This window comes from Struthio camelus, chromosome 1 (genome assembly GCF_040807025.1).
Source record: "Struthio camelus isolate bStrCam1 chromosome 1, bStrCam1.hap1, whole genome shotgun sequence".
NCBI lineage: Eukaryota > Metazoa > Chordata > Aves > Struthioniformes > Struthionidae > Struthio > Struthio camelus.
This window is the reverse complement of record NC_090942.1, coordinates 43508035-43527100: the sequence shown is the minus strand read 5'-3', so window position 1 is coordinate 43527100 and position 19066 is coordinate 43508035. Positions and strand designations below refer to the sequence as shown.

Here is a 19066-nt window from a genome sequence, read left to right as displayed (position 1 = left end):
ATCTGTGAAAAGGAGCTGATCTGTAAACAAGCAAGAAGCAGGAGATTTTCTCCTCCTGTATCATTTGGTCGTTGCTTCTACTCTCTGCTCAACTGCAGAGGTCATGAGATAGTGTCATAAAGTAGTAACTCCAGGGAAAGAAGGATATTGTGCATGGAGCAAAGGAGGGGCAAGAATAAGAGAAGACAGTAGGTAATAGGTCCCAGTTCAAAAGGAAGAGAGGGATTACAGACACAGAGGGAAAGGATAAAGGTTGAATCAGAAATAGAGCAAAGAGAAGGACTGCCATATGGAAGGAAGAATTAAGAGACTCAGCTACATAAATGGGAAGAAGCAACCACAACTTTCATGCTTCCTTCCCTGGAGTTGCAATAACAAAGGGAAGAAATTATGTTCTGCTGTTCCCTTGGAAGAGTAGCAAAAGGTGGTTGCCAAATGGAAAAAAAGAAATACATGAAACTAACTTTCTCCTATATCAGAGTATGAGAGTAGCCACCTCCTGAACTGCTGCTGTGAAGAGAAGAGCCTTAGGAGCCCTGGAGACACCCTGTCTGTGTCTGTCACAGCAGTCTGGGCTGTAAACTTGCAACAGCCTGAGATAACAATTCAGATTTCTGAGCCTGTTACTGAAGCTCAGGGAACTTAAGGACGGAGGCAGAAATTACTGGGTGTGGATTTGATTTATTTTTAGATGGAACAGCTTGTCCTAACTGCCCATAGACTCTGGAATGTCTTTTGATCCTCAGATACTTAAAAGATACTCGCTAAAATCATCAATAATACTCCATTTTGCTCCCCAGACTCAGTGGCTAGGGGTTCCTGTTTTGAGCTTGTACAATTACTTGTGTCTGGAAAATACTGGGCAAGTTAATGTTACAAGTCATGCAGTGAATAGCACAGGATTGTAATGGAAAGGTTTGGAGCCTAGAAGCTACTAGATTTATTGCTTTGAAAATAATTATTCAAACTCTTATTGGAGTCATAAATCATCATCTGATAAATTTGCCCTTTGCTGGGCTTTAGATAATTAATCTAAATTTACTTGGGTTAGAGTGCACAAAGCCTACTGAGGACCTGTATACTTATTTTACATAGCAAAATATTACAGGAGTTCAGTATTTTAGCCTCCTTATTGAATTATTGGGGGAAAAAAAGATTTTTCTTCATAGTTCTGACTTCTTATATGACTGAGAAACTTCAAAGGAGAAAATTATTCTAAAACTCTTAGTTTACCAGCATCTCATATACCCATCTCTTATTGATGGTGTCCTATTTATTTAACAGCTGTAACTTGTGACCACAAAGAAAAGACTAATGGTTCATCCTCCACTGAAAGCGAGAGTTTTACTTCTGCATATTCAGAACCCCCTCTAATCCAAAAGTATTCAAGTGCTTCTAAACAGAAAGTATTAAATTTACAGATATTAGACCAGTATATTTGATTACATATACTTTGGAAAATGAGATGATCTATACCAGTTTTTTTCTAGTTAATAGTTCTCTTGTTTTTCCTCCTGAAAAAAGATGACTGAAATAAAATGCACGAACAAGAGCATAGATCTTGCTTTTGCAATTAGCAATATCTTACTATTATATTAAACATGCTTGAGTGTTAACCATTCGTTCTGTGGTGTTAATAGGATTTTATAAAAATGCCTAATATCAAAGTTTTAAAACCGTTTATTGACTCAGTAACTGCCTGACTTTGGCTGTAACGTTTTAGCTGCAAAGATCAAATTACAATAAATATAATAAATATAAAAACATCTCTAAACATCTTGGAAATCTATTACGATGGACCATGGAAGAAATACAGTGCATTTTGTCTTCTAGAGTTTTATAACAACGTATGCCTAAGGTTAGAATTGCGTCCCAAATCAGCAGTATCTGCAAACTCTGTTTAGTAGCTCATAAATTGTAAAGCTTTTTAACAATTTTGCCTTTACATTTTGGCACTGTTGGGGTTTATAACAAAGTCTGAATCTGCATCGAAAGGCAGTTATACTTCAGAGAAATAAATTTCTTATCGTTATTCCCTCTGGATTCTTGGTGTCAGAATGAGTGGGTGTTGACATCAGAAGTTAGAATAAATGCTACTGCTTTGAAATGCTGCCTCGACAGCTCCTAATGTTCTTGCACTTGTCAGTGTGAGCTTACTAAGTGCTCTAGTTTTGAGCTTAGAATAAATCTGTTGCACTCATAAAAGCACCCACATCGGTAGGAAGAAATGTGTATGTGTGTACGTTCCTTTAGTTTCCATAGTTGTGACATGTCATATTTTCTCTCACTAGTTTTCCCCTCCTTGCACTGTTTTGAAGTGCCGTGTGACAGTGGCCACTATATATGCACGTATTTTCCTCAGTGGTTGAGAGTTGTCACGCTCTGTTAACATCTTGGGTGCAACACAGGCATGGAACAATTCAATAGAGATTAGCAGATATGAATATTCATTTTAAAGCAAGTGATGAGGACTTTTCAAACTTTTTAGCATAATAAACAGCAGAGAATTAAAATCTTAAAGTTGGTGATAACTAGATCCTCTTACCATAATATTTAACTACCAGAAATTTCCAGGATGGGTTTATAGTTGGTCAGTATCATCATATACGTAGTTTGCTGTTATTGATATAATCAGCGCAATGATGAGATAGCAACATACATTTCTAGTAAAAATAACTAACCAATAGTTGGCCTTCTATGGGAACAATTGTCAGATATAACGGATGAGGGGCATTGGCTAGAGCAGGAGACAGAGATTAAGACCCCAGGGCTTTATCATAGCTGCCACTAATTTACTGCAAAGCCTGGGGTAAGTCACTTAATGCCTCTATGATTAATTTTTCATCATGAGATAGTAGCCAGCTTTATATTTATAAAGGTTTCAGGCCATGCTTTAAATCTCTGGGAATCCAAAAATGGATGCGTGTGCTATCACTTCATGTTAGAAAATAAATAAGATGTACTAGACCTCCTTTCAGTCTGTTGATTATCTTTCTATGAAGTCTAGAAGACTGTTTTTGCGGTCTTTTTACAGAATCACAGATGCTGTATATTTTATTCTAATTTTTACCTCTAACTACTGTAGGAAAACTGAGATTTTAATAAGTAAGCAGAAGCAACGTCTTTTCTTTTTAGTACAGAAAAAAATCCCACACATATTCGTGATTTCTGTGTGCAGTATGGTGAAATGTTTAAAATGCAGTGGTTTGAAGAAGTGCTTCCCTTTCCCTTGATGCAGCCATATATTTGTTCTTCAGTTTACTGAGGCACTAAATATGACTTGAACTCCAAGCAGCTTGGAACAAATTGTAACCAGAATATCTGGCATAAACAAACCTTTAGTAGGAACATTCCCATCTGTTATAGTCTATATTCACAGTGGTAAGGAAATACAAACAAAGTGATACTTAAATCTCATTTCCTTGTCCTCAGGTTCGTAAGAGACACAGGGCCGGTACATAATATTGATGATTTCTGAAAGGTGCAAGGAGGAGCTCCATTTCCCATCCGAGCCAACTTTTCAGCAAGGATGAGCTGCCTAGCTAGCTAGCTCAGCTAGCTCATCCCGAGCTAGCTGACAAAAGCTTACGTGCAGCCTTTCTTCATATGCCTCTCCTATCAGAAGATATGGCCATCGCTTATCAGATGGCGGGCACTCCTCTGGTTATACGACAGAAGGAAAACACACACCCTGTCCACAAACCAAGCAAGCACATGTGCTTCCCGTTGTGCTTCCCTGTCACGTGCTGGGAGGCACCCTCCGTTTGTCATGTGGCAGATGTGTGTCTGCTCACACGGTGAAGAAGGGGTTCCTTAGGACAGTTAATCCAATTCACTGTCTGCCTTTAGGAAAGAGCACAGTAGTGGATGGAGCTCCAGGCTGCATGAGTTGCTTCTGATCCAGATGGTGCCTGGTGCAGGAGATTATACAACGCTGATTGATTTCTGTGACTCGGCAGCCACTGGACAGCACAGTGGTTTCTATGCTCCCACTGGAATGTAGAAATGAGCAGGAAGGCCTAAAGAGCTAGGTAGGGAGGATGAAAGGAAATTTTCTTTTAAGAAGTCTGAGAGAAAGCTTTAAAACCATGACTCAAGAAAAAATAAGTATGTGAAAAACACAGCTGTGATGGAAAGTTTTGGAAAAAGAGCATGGACCCATTTTTTTGATTATTCAATGAGGTCAATAGCAATAGATTTAGGACTTGATCCAACAAAACAGTAGGTGCCTAAAACAGGTTCTAGGTGAAATTTGGATGCCTGATCCGATACTGCCACTTCCCTACCTTGTCACAAACACTGCTGTTGCACAACTGTGGAGTGGCCTGAACACCCTGGATGCCTCCCTGCATGATTTTTAAGGTGCTGCAGACATGTAGGTCCAAAAAAGCACTCAGGCTCCTGAAATGCAAGGTAGGCAGAACGCATTGCCTATATCTGAAAGCAATTGAATCCCTTCCTTTACCTATGTGCAAGCTCGCAGTGCAGAGCAGTGTAGAAATGCACAGGCCAGCCCTGACCTCCCTTGTTTGGTCTACTTGGCAGGACACAGCCCTGGGCCAGGGATGTGAGCACGGTGCTGGAAGCAGCGTGGCTGTTCCTGTGCATGTGGCACCATGAGCATGCAGCTGTGCTAAGGTCTATGCTCATATTGCTGAATTGGTTCTAGGTTCTGGAAAAGTCAGCAAACTCAGAGGTTTCTGCTTTCGCACGCACAGCTGGCTGCTGATGCTTGGGATTTTGTCAGAAAACATATTTAGAAGCCAAAGTTTATGACATTGGACATGCTCTGTGGGTACCCATCTCAACTGAGTGGAACATTTAGTCATCTGTCTTCTGCTCATGGTTACCTGGATTCACAAACAAATGCACCCAAATCTGCACCTAAAACCCTGGGAGGGCCTGAGCTGTTCAGCCTCTTCTTAAGACACTCCTACAGAATTTGATTCAGCACAAAGTCCTTTGTGATGGTTAAGGAGGTCCAGGAGCCCAAGCTGACAACTGATGGCATAGCACAGCAATTTGCCTATGGTCTGAGCTTCACTGGGCCCCATCATAGCCTACAGGAACACTGCCAAGAGTAGGTTCAGTTGTTTTTTCATCCAAACCTTCATGCTCACCGTCTAAAGCTGCCAGCGTTTGCTTATAGTCAGGTGAAGACCATCATACTACTTTTGGAGAGGTAATCGGTGGGAAACTGTTCTCTGTTTTTTAGCAGTGCTATACTCAGCACATCTGTGGCCATACAACAACATTTCTCGGCTTGCAGAGCTGTCCAGAGCTCCAGTGCAGTATTTATATTTGGTATAATTGTATCCAGTTTGATTATATGACCTTCTCCATAGCAGACTGTCTAGGAGTGTTGTCATACAGCCTTCCTGTCACTGGATCTGCCTCCTAAAAAACAACAGATGAAAGCTATGTCGAAGGTCACTGCATGGGAAATCTATCTTTTCCTTCTCTGCAGCCATTTATTTTAATTTATTAATTCCTTAATCCAAACCCAGCTCTAATTTTTGAGGGAACAACAGATGCTGACTTGTTATCTACAGTGTGTCATTTGGTTTGCTGGGAGAGAGCCCTAAGTGTTCCACTGACTGACTGTGTAACACTGTATGATTATTAGAATAAACTATATAGAGATGAAGACCATTTAGTGCACTGTAGGTGTCACCTTATTCCAAGATACCTTTGCATGAATCTTCAGCACAGGAGAAAAGTGCGATATAATAAACTGCCAGTAAAAATGTCTTGTGATTCTGCTTTGGATGCTCAGCTTTTAACAATCTTCATGAAATAGTCTATGCTTTGGGAGATTTATTACTTCCATTAAAATAATGGATCTAATATCTACATATTTTTCATTTATCTCTGGAGTATTATTTCTTTCTCCATAGATATTGGAGGATACATTTATTGAAAAGACCAGAAACTTTGTGTTTACACCAATAATGGGTTGAGTCAGACCTCTGGGTCAAAATAATACCACATATCTATTTGGGTATCCTTATCCATACTTTTTGAATTTCAGTGCATCAACCCTAATTTACAAAGGAGAAAGAAGTAATTTTGCTCTGGTTTTGTCCCATTGGGCAAAAAGCCACAATTTTTTGGTACTAGAGGTGATTTGAGTTGTTTAGGTTGTGAGCTGTATGCTATGTAATATACTTTCTAATGCACAGGGTGCCACGTCTATAGCAATTCTTGACCTCTGCAATGTGTAGAGTATTGTATGTTTATTCATGGATTCTCATAAACAGTGTAACCTGAGATGCGCTCAGGTTGTTATGAAGTTCTGACTTTGAACTTTAATTTCCGCAGCTACTTTGACAGAGCATCCTAGCAGCAGGGAAAAGGACAGAGACGTATGACTGTATGAAAAAGCTGACTAATTATCCTAAAGGTAATGTGGGGAAGTCAGAGAGAGCTGAATCACATGCAGTTAGCAATAGAAACCCCAATTTTCTGTTAAGAAAGGTTGATACATATTGTTGCTCATAAAGCCATCTACAGATTTTGGTTAAAATCCAGCTGTTGCAAACAGAAAATTTACTGGAGAGCCTCAACCCCACCAGTGTGCAGGTGACATTAAATGTCAGAGCAGTGATGGAACTGGGAAGGAGAGGGAACTTTTCTTTGGCTCTGTTATGCCCAGGAGAGAGAGAGACTGGTCTCATGCTCTGGGTTACACATAGCTAGAAAGCTGCCTTGCCTTACTGCACTCTGAAAGAAGTCATTTGCAGTGATTTGTCCTTATAAATAAAAATCAAATTCCAGAGCACAAATGGGAAAGATACACAGTATACAGTCCTGGAGTCTAAACTCTCCTGTGTGTTTGGTGAAAAGGAGACCTCTTTTAGGTTTTACATTTTATTTATTTATTTGCTAAAGTCAAGATAGTCCATAAAACATATGTTCCCATGGGACAGAGGTTTCAAAGGTTCAGGTTTATCAGTCAAAGGACAGTTGGGAAGGGCTGGTCCTAAACTCAGTGAAGCTGATGAAATGCTCCCATTGAGTCAACAAATTTGAATTCAGAGCATTAAGTAATGTGAAATGGGACTAGGAGTTGGGGATTGGATGGAGGAGGCTTATTTGCATTTGGCTCTGTTTTCATTAAGAATGTCATGCTTGTAACCAGCCAGGGATATCTGCTCACTGCAAGGCAGTGACTCCCAACTCCCGCTGAGCTGCAAATGCTGCGGGAGCCAGAACTGGCTGTCTTTCAGAGGCAAGTTACCAGTGCTCCCCATGACGTGGTGGCCCCCTACATGGAGGCTGGGCAGCCTCTCTTTGATTGCTAGGAGCTACTCTAGAAAGCCTTCTGCAGAAGAAAAATTAAAAAAAGAAAAAGAAACAACACTTCAAAGGAATAAGATGTTAACCCCAGATGCCATATCTGCTTCATGTGTCCCGGATGCTCTTGAACATCAGGTGCCTAAAGAGCCTAGCTCCACTCTACCCCTTTTTTACACCAAACGAAGGGAGGCCTCTTTCCTTTTTTTTTTTTTTTTTTTTTTGGAGTCCCTCTCCCTATCCTAGATGTGTTATATCACAACATGTGATACCATGTTAACGCTGTACAGACATTCCCATGTTGCTGGTCTGCTTGAAATGTCACCAAGCGCTGATGGAGGAACCAGGACTCCCAAGAAGGTTTGCAGGCATTTACTTGGGAGAGGTAAACCCAGAGATCTAGGGAGCCTTTTGGGCTCAGCCACTACTGCTACCATTAGGTTCTAGCATCCTTCTTCATTTCCGCTTTGCTCCTTTATTGTTAATACTGTTTTGTAATGTGTTTGTCAGCAGCTCTCACTGAAGTATCTGATCTTCTCCAGACTGCTACTTGCTCCTGGTTGCTTCAGTTCCTCAAGGCTGAGGTTACTTTTTATTTAGGGGAAAACCAGTTCCAAAGGATGGAATAACATTTTCTTTTAATGGGTAAGGGTTGTTTTTTTCAGGTTTTTAATAGCTGCTTCTGGTCAGATTTTAAGTATGAGTGTGTATGCTCCCTGGAATTGTCATAGGCCAGCTGGGTCTGAGGGAGCTCTCCATATTTATCGTGGCAGTTGTGCAGTACCCTAGATTAGTTATGCAGTAATCCAGATTTTGGATGCAAAAAAGAGGCAGACTGCAGGGCTCAGTTTTTCACTCCTGTCTAGGCAGGCTGCCTTTCAACTCACATTAGCTCCATGTCAGACAGACTGGCACAGCTCTAGTGACAACTAAATATCACCAGTGGGATGTGGAGGCTTAAAGAGCAGGTCACACAGTTAGAAATCTTCCCAGTGCTCCCTAGCAAATACAAGCCAGGAAAGGCATATGCTTTCTGATGAGTGCATGGACGTCAACTGCACAGAAAAAGCACACAGATAAAATTCCTACCTGCGTATAATCATATATGTTGTTCCCCCTGCTGCATTTTTCCACTTTTCTACTTGGCTTGTGTACAGCTTTTATTTAATGTTTTTGATTTGTTCCAAATTGTGGTCTCAATACAGTTGGTGAAAGGAAGAAAGATAGCAGGGAAGAAAGTTCCTTCTGAAGGAAGCCAACTGATAAAAATTAGTGACTATCCTGCAAGAAGCAGAAGGAGCAGCTGAAACCTTTCAGCTCTTCTTTTGCTAATGCTGTAAAAGCTGGCAGCTCTTTAAATTGGTGATGGCCCTTTAAATTAATCTAGCTTTTATTTTTTTTAATAAATAGTCCGTCAGAATGCCAAAGTACCTTTGGAAATAACAGCATGGTGACGTTAAGTTCATCTGGAAGCCTACCTGTTAATTGTTTTACTTCAATGTCTTTTGCTGATATTGAGAGCTTAAAGGAGCTAACTAGTATAAATCCAGAAAATGACAGTGGAGTTGCTTCCTATTTACATAAGTATAAATGAGATTTTTAAGAAAAGTCTGTGTAGATTTCTTTCAGGCTTTATATCTAATTATCTTAATCAGCTTCTCAATTCAAGGGTCTAATTTCCATTGCAGTTAATGAATTGCACTTATACATGGTGACTAAACTATCTTGCTATTTTTTAGGGTATATTCTAAAGACTCCTAATGAGAAAAATAGCCTCAGAGTTCTCCAGCTTTGTTTTTCCAAACATAATGCCTGTATTTAGTATATATTCTACAGAAAATGCGAGTGATAGGGATTAGTAATTCATGAATGATGTGGCCCATTTACAGTCTTAACAACACAGAATTCACTGTGGCATAGAGAACAGAAAATGCCCTTGACTTTCATGCGTTTAAAACAAAGAGAAATAAAGGCCTAATCCAGGCTAGAAACACAAATACTCCCTAGGTTCGGTCAGCACTGATGAAAATGTTTAATATTAGCTAAGAAATAAGTTGAAAATTGAATTTTAAAAGGCTGAAAAATAATAAATAAAAGCACAAAATTATTAAAATGTTGTAGCTGAAAATGAAGTGGTATTGTGCAATAAAGCTGTCATTAGCCAAAAGAACTACTTTAGAACAACCTCCCCAAATGCATGGTTTGTATTTGTTTGTCATTGCTTTAAATCTGTCTCTGTCTTTTTTCAAGACAGAGAACATTGTCACGGTGAGCAGCCCCTAGAGTCTGCAGTATTTATTAGCAGTTGGTCATTTTCACATACGGTTTTCTTTTAAAATAAATCTCAATGCCAAGCACAGGATCGCTGATCCCACAAGGCTCATTTAGAAATGGGTGACCTTACATTTTAAGCTTGACACCCTTGATGGGGAGGCAAAGGAGAGTAGACCGGCGCTCCTAAACAAGGTGTCTTGTGTTCTGTATGTTACCGGCAGAGGAAGGTAGACTTCTCCAGCAGCTGGCCGGAGGTGCCCCAGGCCCTGCAGTGACGGCCGTTGGCTCTGGGCGAGGATGGCAGAGCGTACTCTACGCTGCCACCAAAGGACATGAAGCCAGGCAGCCGCCGCTGTGTCATGTGGCGCTCAAGTGCTGCAACATCTCCATGCCTTGCTATTTGTATGGTCCTCCAGTGCCAGCAAAGGAACAGTAAGCTCCAAATGTCCTGAAATTATCTAGTAAGCTGCTGACCCAAATAACCGTTAAATGACTGGCATACGTCCAGTTCTTGAGACGTGTACTGCAAGCATGTTTTTTGCTGTGTTGCCGTAAAGTAATTCGGTAGCTTTACTAAGGATCTTTCCCGACAGAGGTGATGAAAAGTCCCCATGAATTAAACAACGAAAGAACACCCACTCATGGTCCTAAAATACTGCATATTATATCCTCAGAACGTAAGGCAGAAAGTGGCCCTTTCTCTAATTACATCCTCTTTTTGTTCTCCCCAGCCAGTTTCTTAGAAAACAACCTGATATTTAAGCGTACCTCCACGCATCGGTTCAACCTACTCTTCTTCTAATGAGATGGTTCTGGAAAATGTAAAGTTGGTTCAGCTGCACCTTCAGTACCTGTGAGTAAGAAAAGATATTTGTTTGTTTCCTTCTGTTCCCTGGTTGAAATAACCCCACTTGTTTTTGGAGTATATTTGCAACAGTGGCTTTGAGATTCATTGTGTACCTCTGCTTTGCTTCAGGTATGAATCGATCTCAGCAGACATTTAATGCTTGGTATACTACAAAGCATTAGATATTATCCGTAAGTGCCGCACAGAAATTTGCAGCGGTTCAGTAAACAGCTTACATTGCTGCTGTGCTGAGAATGACTCAGAGCTGTATAAATGAATTGTTACTAAACAGCAGGATATAAGCTAGGCCTTTCTTTACTCAACTGAATCGCATAAAGCAACTTATTGCTGGAAATATTTCTCTCTCTTGCCTTTTCTTCCCTGCAAAAAGAGGCACATTCTTAATAGCTGCTAGATATCCAAACCGCAAACGTACTAAAAATATAATTTGCCTTGTTTATTGTAGCATTTTAATCTGTTAGATCACGTGATGCCAATACAAATTTTAAAAGCTACATTTTTTCCTGGTGTGGTTTTGTTCTTTGTGTTTCAAGCCCATCGGTTTTATCTTTGGAAAACCCTAAATCCATATTTTTGTCCATTTTTGTTTGTTTGTTTGTTTAAACCTGTTAGATAAAAGCTTCAAGGTTCTTGCCCTGCAGTCTGCTAATAACCTGCATCCGTACATCCCACCGAAGAAAACGGATGCAGGATGAAAACTTCAGACTAATCCCTCCTTCTGGCCTAGATGCTAAAGCTGGCCGCATTCAGCTAACAACCCAGCCACAAGCCCAACCAAGCTCTGTTATCAGCTGGCTTCAGCCAAGTTGCTGACTCCAGTGTTACACTTGTTTTGTCCTGTGTGGGCTGATAAGAGAGCAGCCGCCTGATCTTCACTAGCTTGACGGGACTTTGATTTATCGCTGTCCTGAAGTAACCCTTGATATTTGAAAAGAGCAAATATAGATTTGCTGCTCAAATCTTTAGCCTTTCCGTTGTTTAAGCCTTGCATTAAACAGTAGGGATCTCCTCAGGTGTGTGTGAATCGCATACTAAATGGAAGGTGGGTGCCGATAGAATTTTCCATTTCCCATAGCAGAAGCGTCATTGTGCTCCACCTTACCTGGTTCTCTGCCTCCTTACGTTTTTGTCTTGTCTCTTCCTGTCCAGCATACCACTGGATCCCGTCCCTGGCTGACCCCACTATGGCACTTGAGCCATTGTAGCCTCCTCTCAGACAGCCTAAAGCAAAACATCACCGGTCTTTCTTGTTCTCATCACTAACCAAAGCTTTGCGATCGGGAGATCAGCTTCTGCCACATTATGAACAAATGTGCTTCCAACTTTCAGCTCCTCCTGAGGTTTGCCACCTGTTTTCCTTTGGAGACAGAAGGGCTACAGTAATGGCAATAAGAGGACAGCTTCTAGTTGTTTTCTTTAATGTAATTGTATCTTTTGCTTTTGTTATAACAATCGCAGTAACAACTACATTTCAAACATTTTTCTATCCAAGGTTATTTTTTATCATGCTTAGTGACCTTGTGATATTGCTTGGTGCTATATTCATCTCACAAGACGAGGAATGAAGGGGCAAGAGAGCTGAGTGTCTAACCTGAATGTGGGGACCCAAAATCAAATAAAGAAGTCCCAACAGCCCCAACTGTCTTGAACTCATTTCTTGCAGTACCCTGGCAGACAGAAGGGGGCTGCTTGTCCAGCGTTGTTATTTGGTTGGAAAATGACAAACAAACCTGAATACTCAGGAGGGAGCAGGGGAGGGCAGAAGGGGAAACCTGAAATTGCCCATTTGAACAAGAGACTCTCCCAAGAGTTTGTTAGCCTTTGACAAGCCCGCAGTGCTCACTGGTGTGGTTCTTGTGCACTGCTCTCCGCTTCATTACATGCAGAAGCCCAGATCCACCAGGGATACCAGGCCTTCAGCTAACTGAGAAGTTGCTGGGAAAATGATTCACAGCAGGGGACGTAACCTAGATTCAGATCCAGGGGAATTTCTGATGCAGATATATCTATATGATGCAGAGTTTTCTATATACTTGGCACACATTGCAGCCTCTTAATTTACTGAGTTGAGGGTCCATGTCCTTTTTCATTTACTTCTCACGCTGGAGTCCCTGCTGATCCCGTATATTGTCATCTTCTATATCTCTCTAGCACTGCTCTGTCACCCCGCACACAGCAGCTGGACTTTTGATAGTAATTAAGGTCTTTTTTGTCACAAGTACTTATTTCTTCTAGGCTTTTTGCCTATTCCTACTAATTGTCTTGAACACGTATTTTCAGGCATGTATTCTCCTCTCCTACTTTTAATTAAAGATTTATGTGAAGCCACTTTCTTACATATCTAGAGAAGAGTTTATCCTATTTTAAAAATTTTTTAATCACCACAGTGGCCTTTTCCTGGGTGAATGTGTCTAGTTTGCTTTTTGAACCGCTTTTCTTTTGCATCTCCAGAGCCCCCTGAGGCAGCATGTTCTATAGTTCAGCAGTGAGTTGAGGGAAGAACCATTTCCTTTGTTTTATGTCAACCCTGTTGGCAGGCTATTTTCTGTCTAGGGTGCTGCTTCTTCTAGGGTGAGAAATAATGAAGTGTGCACTTTATTCACCATGGCGCTAGGGATTTTATGTCTATAAAATGTCTCGTACCCCTCCCCCCCTTCAACTTCTCCTTCCAAGCAGAAGAGGCTAGTCTTTCTCATACAAAAACCTTTCCATGCTTCTGTTCATCATCTTCCCCTTTTTGTTTTTCTTTTCTATTCCTGCTAGATGTATTTTTTTAAAAAAGGATTGGTCAGAACAGTGCATAGTATCCAAGGCATGAGCATGCCTGGGCTTTGCACGGTCACCAGTTTGTATTTTCTGTCTTCCTTGCAGGTAACGTTGTTTTGCCTTTGACTGTCTCTTAACACTGAGCTGACATTTTCAGGATTCAGGACTCCCAGTGCCTTGGAAATCTCTTTCCTTAGTGCTAGCAACTGATTCACTGTCAGTGTTGCGGATGGATAGCTCTGTGCATGCGTGTGTGCGTGTGTGCCTGTGTGTGTAATAACACTGTGCTTACAGTGTTGAATTTCATCTGCCTCCTTACTGCTCCATCATTCAACACCCTGGAGCTGTGATCTGCAGCTCTTTGTGGGCAGCTTCAGGCTGAGTGATCCTGCCCGGTTCTGAGCAAGCCCTTGTCAGGGGTTACTGTATATTGTGCCCTCACAGCCTGGCCACTAGCTGCTAATGGTAGGCATGAGGATATGGCAGGTAGCACCTGCCATTATCCAACTGCAGGGATAGGTAGTCATGGCACTTGGGTGTTCTACCACCTTTTAGCTGGGGGAGAGAGGAATGAACAAGAATATCACATATGCTGCTTTGTCCTTGTAGTGTCTGGGAGGAGTACAGTCCAAATGAGCTTGTGGCATAAAAATGAAGTCCCTCTGAGCTATTGGGGAAAGGGAGATGTGCACTCTGGGCAAGTGCCAATTAGTGCTGCTTGACCTAGCTCTTTGCTTGTACCCTGAAAAGATTATGATGCTGAGGAAAAATGGATATGGTTTTTGCTAATTAGAAATGCTGCCTCAATACTATATTAGTTGTCCCCGGTATCAGTGGAGGTCATTCTGATCCTGTACAGTCTGGGCGTGTAGGCGTGAGCACCGATCCACCAGGTCCTGGGGCTGCAGTTAGGGATGACATGCATGAGTAAAGCTGCATTTGTGCTTACAGCCTGGGCCATTTCCATCTAATCCTCCTACTAGGGACCATGAATACTTATAAACCAAGACCGAGCAACTCAGTGACAAGAATTTTCTGTCACTATAATACTAAGCTTGCCTGTAGCAGGCACTCTTTCGAAGGGCAGGTTGTTCCACAGCAATATCTGCTTTGTGTTTGTTAAGCAAATATGAGTGCTCGGCCAGCATTGCACCTGTCCTCCCAGCCTCTGTGCCTCCTTTCCACAAGCTCTTATTTAAAAGGATCGTATAGTCCTCGCCCACAATATGCCTTTACATAAGCCTTCTCTGGCCGTTTGATCACTTGTTTTGGGCACACCCTGACGTCTGCTAAGTGCTGCCGCTTCAAGCGTTTCGTGAAGGCTCTGACGCAAAGGTGTCAGTTGCCCATGGCTCCCCCAGCAGGTACTGGGAAGAGAGACGCTTCTGAAGGGTGACTTCATTCTCCTGCGAGCTGAGTCACCCCTTGAAGGGTCCCTCACTTGCCACTGACAACATAGGCAGATTATAAATTCTTCTTAGCTCTCTGTTAAGTACCTGGTAGTAGATGGGATGAGTACCGCCTCTTTTTGATAATCACACAGAAGTGTCCTACAATTTTTGGAATATGGCCAAACACTGAATTCTTCCAGAGAAAAATAAATCTTTGGGGTTAATTAATATCTTTCTTACGCTAGCATAAATCTGCTGAAGTCATTAGAGCAGAGTAGCAAAATGAAAGGAAAGTCGGCCACCTTATTCTGAGGGAGGGGAAAGTCTTTGGAGAATTTTTTTCCTAAATTCGATTCTTCCCCTTTTTGGTTTTAATTTAATGCTTTTCTCAACAGATAACTGAAGGTTCCAAATAAAATTTGCTCTGCATGAATGAATCACTGTCACACTTTTTCTCCCTTTCCTTTAAGAAATATTATAGGATGAACAAAGACGTGCATATTGAGCAACTAGAAAACAATGAAAAAAATAAAGTGAAATAAGTGAATCTTAGTAGCTATTTTCAGCTGAGATAACTATGACTCATAACCAAAAATTTCCCTGAAAAGTGGGCATTTCTTTTCAGTGAACTTCAGGTAGATTATTTGTGTGCAGACAGCAGACTCAGCAGTTACAAAGATTGAAGTGTCATAATTTCTCAAATGCAGTAAGAGGGGAAAATAGAGAAGAGTCATGGAAAGCTGAGAAGTAAGGCAAACGCTGGAAAAACTGTGTTCATGAAGCTAACTTTACATTACTTTGCTAACTCCTGCATGAGTAATTGGCATCAGGTTGGCAATAGGTCATCTGTGAAAGAGGTTCTGATGAGGAATGCTAGGCTGAGTGGGTTTGTTCTTTCCCCTCCTGACTTCTGCACCTATGGCTCTTTTTCTCTCTTTTTCCCTTACCTCTCTTATCCCTGGGATGACAAGCAGATGTTATGCTCTGTGAACTCATCCACTGTAATGATTTTTTCACCCCATGAAACTGAATCCAGAAGAAAGTGGTAGGAGAGCTGAACCAGGAGGAATACATTATCAGAAGCAACCCAGAAATGGCGTCCCTGGGGAGAGCAGCTCTAGCTATAAGCGCTCAGGACCCAACTCTTCCCAAATCCTTTCCTGCATCTCTTCTGCTTCTACCACTTAACCTTTAGATGTAGTAAAACTATTCAACGACAATCAACCTGCCAACAAGTTTTATTCCTCGATTTTGTTTGTAATAAAACTCTAGCAGTAGTATTAAAGCATATCACAGCTGTGGAACAGTGGGCCTTGGAGCATTTGCCTCAAAAGCACCATGTGTGGTCAGTACAGCTTCCTTCTGGAGTTTCTTGAGGCTCCTGCTCTGCTTTGGGGTACCCAGCCTGTCTGAGCACGGGGGTGAGCTGCAGCTTGCTGCAAGTCAAAAAGGTTTCCACGTCTCAAGTAGTCTGACCTGCCTGGTCCATGGCTACCAAGTTACAGAAAATACAAATCCAAAAGAGCAACTTAGACCCAGCACCCAATTCTCTTCCAACATCAGCTGGTTAAATAAGCATCCAGCATTTCCCTCTCTGAAGTACGTCCCTTGGCTAATAACTTTTTGTTTTCCCTGGATCCTGATGACTCAGCTGAACTGAGGTTTCTCGTTACGGCGTTCGTGTGCTCGGCAAGGTAGGGTTGCAGTGTAGTTGCAGTGAGTGGCATGTATCCCTGAGCCAGCCTTGCACTACAGGGCTCAGGTACCTCCACTGCAACAGCCAAGGTAATTAAGGCTGAGCTTCGTGCTGTCACAGACGCCCTACCGTAATGTATCTCAGAGGGAGCCTTTAGTGAAGACTCGGTTATGTCTTTCTGTGCAAAATTCCTTTGTCTGAAATACCACTTGCTTCCCTCCGCAGTCTCTCATTTCCACTGAAGTTTATGGGAGGAAAGAAATGCAGAGCTCATGGGACGAGTGCATTCCTGGTTCAGCTTCACCGAGACCAGAAGAGTTAACACGAGGATGTGGTTTGGCCCCCTGGGTCGGAGCGTGACAGATAACGCAGCCATCGATTTTGCGAGCGTGCCAGGAAGGTGATGTCAGAGCTGCATTCCCAGAATCGCTGCTGCAGTTCCCCGGGGCGGCAGGGCGAGCGTGAGCAAACAGGACCGTGTGCCGCCTTTCCGGAGTTCGGGAGGGACGAGTACAGCCTAAACATCTCGCTGTCTCTCAGCCGTGCGTTCCAGCGAAGCCTCACGGCCCTGTGACTGACAGAAAAAAGCCTGACGGCTTGTGTCTGATTGATCTTGAAAGCTTAGCAGCGTTCCTACTAAATGTATGATTTCCCAGTGCAGGGGCATATGGTTTAAGACAACCTAGAGGCATGTCCTTGGGGAGGGAAGGGGAAGAAAGACAAACAGGCTTCCTTAGCTTAGATGTTTTCTTCTATTCATAAAGGTCTGGCATCAGTTCACCTATTTCCTGCACCTACATACCTCCTCAGCCGGCAGCTCTTCAGTATGTCCCTGTGCGCCCGTAGCATCCAGTCGGTATGAATATGTGTTACATAACACTGCTTCCTCTTTGGTTTGTCAGCCCTAATGGGAAGCACGCGATGAACTTTGCAGATGTGGGCAAGGAGAGAGCGGGGAGCGTGTGCTGGTAAGTGGGCTCGCAGCAGGAGAACCAAACCGAGCGAGGAATGAAGTACGGCTTGCAAGAACTTGCAAGTTCGTAAGGTACTCGAAGCATGTTTATTGAGAAACAAAAAGATATTACAGCAGTACATAACAAAATTCCTCAGGTAATACTTTCTTTAGCATTTGCCAGGTGCCATCCTGCCAGTAAAGCACACGGGCTGCAATGCGCCTCGAGACCCAGCCCCGAGCGCAGGTTTGCGTGTGACCTCCACAGGTCTGCGATTAGCTCCAGGGGACGGGGTGGATTTTGCCTCAGAGTGCAATCCCTGGTTCAGAGCCCCCCCTCACACCCCACAGCGGTGACAATTTGTCTTCTGCCTTCCTGAGAAGTGGCACAACAACACCCCTGCACACACTTTAGCTGCATTAGGTGCTGCCTAAAAAGTTCAGCTCTAGGCTGAGCACCTCCTCGTGAGTCTCTGCTGTCTCAGGGCTGAGGAGGAAGGTATGTGTTTCCACCATCGAGGAGCTGTCGGGATGCTCAGAAACCTGTGGTGACTCCATCCTCTCCCTGTATGCCTCCATAGTCCAAGTCCCAGCCTAGCCCGAGGTGTGTACAGAAAGATATACCAGTGCACCTGCTGGTTCCCACAGCCTATTTTCATATGGGGAAGGTGTGCAGTAGATAGCAGGCCCTAGCAAGCAGGCTGAAGGCATGCGGCTCTGCACTTTGAAGCGGTTTCAGCTGCGAGCGATTATGGAGCAGCAGGAAAACACTAGCTGGCACAGTTTTTCTGCACAGTGTGAAACCGTGTGGGAGAACCTGCCTCAGCCCTGCGACAGCGATAAGTGGTGCTCCCCAGTGCTCATCTCCTCTGCCAGCCTACCCATTTCTGAAGGCACTATTGAACCTGCGGGGAGGCAGAGAGCTCAAATGAAGCAATGTTATTTAGGAAGCCCTCTCGTACGTCCTCTTAGTGTTTCTCCCTTAAGGGATCGCAACATACTTGGGTTTTACTCAACGTTAGTTTTGAACAGCAAGCCCTCTGGCCCCCTTTGTGCTCCTCCTCCACAGCCTGTCTACTCCTTGCTTTCCAGACATGAGGAGCTAAGGGGGGTTTCTGTGGCCAGGCAGCCTGTTAACTAGTTTCTTTTCCTGGGTCATTTCCATTTTCAGCATAGCCAATACACAGAACAACAGCTGTGCCCTGGAGTCTTGGGTAAAGTGAATGATGAAAAGAAATAGTTGTGGATGGTGGCCTCCCTCAGCTTCTCTGCACCTCTCAGATCCGGGCCTCCAGAGAAGGGCTAGCGTCACATGTTGGGAAACCTGCTCCAGCAGGATTTGAATAAATATTGTGCCTTGAACCATGGAAGGGCAACTGCAAAGGCAATGCCTCACATTGCAGCCTCTTATAGCAAGTCCTTTTGTTCCTCTATACTTTGCTCATGGTTATAAACCTGTAATAAATTGTTCCTACATCACAGTTTTAGCGTGTGTGCCCTTTAGCAAGTAATGAAAGCATCCATTCTCTAATACAACTCCTAAAGAAACTGCAGATGTGTGAATTCATCGAAATGTGGATTTGGGGATTAGCTTCAATGTATTATGCAAATTTACTTTCCTTTTTGCTCATTAGGGCCACAGCGATGGCGCAACCATTGATGCTTAGGCAGAAATTGTTGCACAGCTCTGTGGTGCCTGACTCATCCGTGTTCCTGCTTTGTTTTCTTCCCCTAGCACTTAGCTGTTGTTTTGTCTGGGCTGAGTTTTGTGTCCAGCCTGGGGACCTGGGGTCCTGCCTGTGTGGTTGCCCAGAGCAGGGCTC

At 42.9% G+C, this 19066-nt stretch overlaps 1 long non-coding RNA gene across 1 annotated transcript; it reads left to right on the top strand.

The window, feature by feature from the left end:
- The first annotated feature begins 2822 nt into the window (after positions 1-2822).
- LOC138066376 (uncharacterized) lies at positions 2823-18658 on the top strand. Its single transcript, XR_011139800.1, has 4 exons — positions 2823-6403; positions 7810-7941; positions 10302-10423; positions 16517-18658. It is a non-coding gene; the product is annotated as an uncharacterized lncRNA (long non-coding RNA).
- Positions 18659-19066: the final 408 nt, after the last annotated feature.